Raw genomic sequence first — 4,028 nt, 5'->3', positions numbered from 1 at the left:
CCCCGTGGAGGAGGAGGAGGAGGAAGAGGAGGAGGAGCAGGAGGAGGAGGAGGAGGAAAATGTGGAAGAGTAGGAGGAGGAGGAGGATTAGGAGGAGGAGGAGAAGGAGGAGGAGGAAGAGTAGGAGGAGGAGGAAGATGAGGAAGAGGAAGAGGAAGAGGAGGAGGAGGAGGAGGAGGAGGAGGAGGAGGAGGAGGAGGAGGAAGAGGAGGAGGAGGAGGAGGAGGAAGAGGAGGAAGAGGAGGAAGAGGAGGAGGAGCAGGAGCAGGAGGAGGAGGAGGAAGATGTGGAAGAGGAGGAGGAGGAGGATTAGGAGGAGGAGGAGGAAGAGTAGGAGGAGGAGGAGGAGGAGGATTAGGAGGAGGAGGAGGAAGATGAGGAAGAGTAGGAGGAGGAGGAAGAGGAGGAAGAGGAGGAGGAGGAGGAAGAGGAGGAAGAGGAGGAGGAGGAAGAGGAGGAAGAGGAGGAGGAGAAAGAGGAGGAGGAGGCAGCAGCAGGGGATCCATATAAGAACCTTAAACATGTATTAGACCAAAAGAAATCCTAAGAAATTAATAAATTACTATCAGCCAAAGGTGGTGCATTTCTTTCTTCTAGTAATTCAGACAATATAATATATATTTTTTGTGTAATGTAATATTTGTGTTTAGTTTGTGTAATGTAATGTAATACCTGTTTTTAGTTTGTATAATGTAATGTAATATCTGTTTTTAGTTTGTGTAATGTAATGTAATATCTGTTTTTAGTTTGTGTAATGTAATATCTGTTTTTAGTTTGTGAAATGTAATGTAATATCTGTTTTTAGTTTGTGTAATGTAATGTAATATCTGTTTTTAGTTTGTGTAATGCACATAATATGGGAACTTTTATCCATATGGTTGAGCCTGTTAGGAATTGCACCCCCAACCCAAGCAGATTGCAGATCACTCTCTCTATATGGAGGTAAAAAAGAAGATATGGTCAAAATAATTGGCATAAAAAGGGCACTTTTTTATGAGGCACAAAAGGGCAGGTGCTTGTGCACCCGTTGGGCTCTATGTGTGCACGTGCCTGGTTACATCATGGATGATAGTGGCGATCAGTGGTGGTGTGACAGCAACCACCTCCAACTCAACATCAGCAAGACCAAGGAGCTGATGGTGGACTAAAAAGCGGCCCCCAACGCCCATCTCTATCTGAGGGGAGGAAGTGGAGATGGTGGAGACCTACATGTTCCTGGGAGTACACTTGAACAATAGTGTTGAAGGGATAGAGCAGGCTGTTCTTGCTGAGGTCTTTCAACATGTGTAATGCAGTTGTTTTACCAGTCTGTGGTTGCCAGCATCCTCTTCTATGCTGTGATATGCTGGGGGGTAACATCAACTCAGGAGACACTAACAAACTGAACAAGCTGGTGAGGAAGCGTGAACACTTTCGGCAACCAACATGTACATCCGCGTTTCTCTGATTGGCCAGCGATCGGCCAGCCCTCTACGCTCCTACGCCGGTAACGCGCGCATGCGCATTTCACGCATTTTGTACTTGTCTCCCTGTGTACAGCTGAGAGCTCCAGCATAGCTCGCAAGCTAGGCGCAAGCCAGAGTAAAACACAGTTTTCATTCAATCAATCAATCAATAATAACATTAACGAGATTCTCGTTGTGTCTATTCTGCTAACGCTACCTCTCATTGCTTTAACGTTACCTAGGCTCTCGTGTCTATCTGCTAACGTTAACGTTAGCATTAAGCTAACAAGCTGGGGCCGCTGGTGTACAGCTGAGAGCTCCAGCATAACTTATGTCCGCGAGCTAGGCGCAAGCCAGAGTAAAACACAGTTTTCATTCAATCAATAATAACATTAACGAGACTCGTTGTGTCTATTCTGCTAACGCTACCTCTCATTGCTTTAACGTTACCACGGCTCTCGTGTCTATCTGCTAACGTTAACGTTAGCATTAAGCTAACAAGCTGTAACGGCACCAGTCTCGCGTCTATCTGCTATGGGCGAAAATCTTTGGTTTTAGCTAATATTATGTGTTTTAAATATGTTGCGACCGTCGGATTGTTGTTAAAACGGAGGGATACTAGCTAAGGTGTGGGGGAGTTGGCGTATATAAGTTGATTGCTTTAAAAACGGACAGAAATGTCGTATTTACGCTGTTTAAAACGGGGTGATGGGCGAAAATCTTTGGTTTTAGCTAATATGTGTTTTAAATATGTTGCAACCGTCGGATTGTTGTTAAAAACGGAGGGATACTAGCTAAGGTGTGGGGGAGTTGGCGTATATAAGTTGATTGCTTTAAAAACGGAGAGAAATGTCGTATTTACGCTGTTTAAAACGGGGTGATGGACGAAAATCTTTGGTTTTAGCTAATATTATGTGTTTTAAATATGTTGCGACCGTCGGATTGTTGTTAAAAACGGAGGGATACTAGCTAAGGTGTGGGGGAGTTGGCGTATATAGGTTGATTGCTTTAAAAACGGAGAGAAATGTCGTATTTACGCTGTTTAAAACGGTGTGATGGGCGAAAATCTTTGGTTTTAGCTTAACGATAGCCATGCTAAAACGCTAGCACAACATTAGCACCTAACCTAGCAAGCTTAACAAGTCAGCGATCTTTTTGTGAGACTAAACTCTCCGCTCTGTGGCAAATTGTGTTGATGTCGGTTTTGTTTCATCAATAAATGAGGCAGAATACACAGTGACTGTATCCTTTTTTGTTTATTGCACTTGTTCCTGCTGCAAATGAAAACCTATGCGAGACTTAAAGATGGCGGCTTTCTGTTTTTCTGGAGACCCTCCAACAAGTGACGCGTCTCTCTTCTGACCAATCAGTGGTCTGCAGTGTTTCACGTGACTCATGAGGGGGTAAACGAGCGTAGAGCGGCTGGTATTCACGAAGGAGAGCGCTGGCCAACGCTGGCCAATCAGAGAAACGCAGAAGTACATGTTGGTTGCCGAAAGTGTTCACGCGGTGAGGAAGGCTAGCTCCACAGTGGGAGTCGAACTGGTCAAACTAGAGGTGGTGGTGGGAGGAGGATGAGGAAAACCCCTCCCACCCCCTCTATGAGGAGCTAGCTAAACCCCTCCCACCCCCTCTATGAGGAGCTAGCTAAACCCCTCCCACCCCCTCTATGAGGAACTAGCTAAACCCCTCCCACCCTCTCTATGAGGAGCTAGCTAAACCCCTCCCACCCCCTCTATGAGGAGCTAGCTAAACCCCTCCCACCCCCTCTATGAGGAACTAGCCAAGTTGAGGAGCACGTTCAGCTATAAACTCATCCCCCCACCAGGACACAGCATTAATCACCTCTGCCAGTCCTTCGTGACAGGAGCCATTAGGCTCCACAACCGTGGGCATGGACTGCTGCCAATAGTTGGCTGGAAAACTTGAGAACTGTTAGGATTGTTTCACTCCCAACTACTAAACACTGCACAGGCTCTAGCGCAGTGTGCCAGTACTATGTATACTATTATCGATAGAGTATATATTGCCTATAGTGTATTGCCATTCTATCACTATGCTATTCTATTTCTTTTTTTCCTGCATGTACCTCCCCTCCCCCTCTCCCATGCTGCTATGACACCTGCATTTCCCCAGGGGGATTCATGAAGGAACACTTGACTTGACTTGACTCGACTGACAGGTAGCTGCCCCAGATTGCACCCAAATGACTGCATCGAAAGAAACGTTGCTAAAACAAAAAACCGGCAGCTAGGCCCTGAGGCCCAGATAGGAAACTTGTGCTGCCCCAGCACAAAGACGACGAGAAGCGGCCCAGATGAGAATTCACCTGAAAGACCATGGCTAGGCTTAGCTAGGAACACTTCTCAATGTTTTTCCAACAATTCCTGCTGGCACGGACTCTGCCTTAAGCAACATCGGAAAAAAAGATCTAGTTTTAAGGAGGATTAGTACTGGCCCTGCTGCGTTGAGGGCGATCTGACTGCAAAACTGTCACTGTAACATTGAATAGTGGACATTGATATGACAGCTGTAAAAAGAGGCACCTTCTTCTGCACTAGGACATGCATTGGGCATAATGTT

The sequence above is a fragment of the Notolepis coatsorum genome (genome assembly GCF_963971535.1).
Source record: "Notolepis coatsorum genome assembly, chromosome: 4".
In the NCBI taxonomy this organism is placed as follows: Eukaryota; Metazoa; Chordata; class Actinopteri; order Aulopiformes; family Paralepididae; genus Notolepis; species Notolepis coatsorum.
This window is presented reverse-complemented; position numbering follows the sequence as displayed.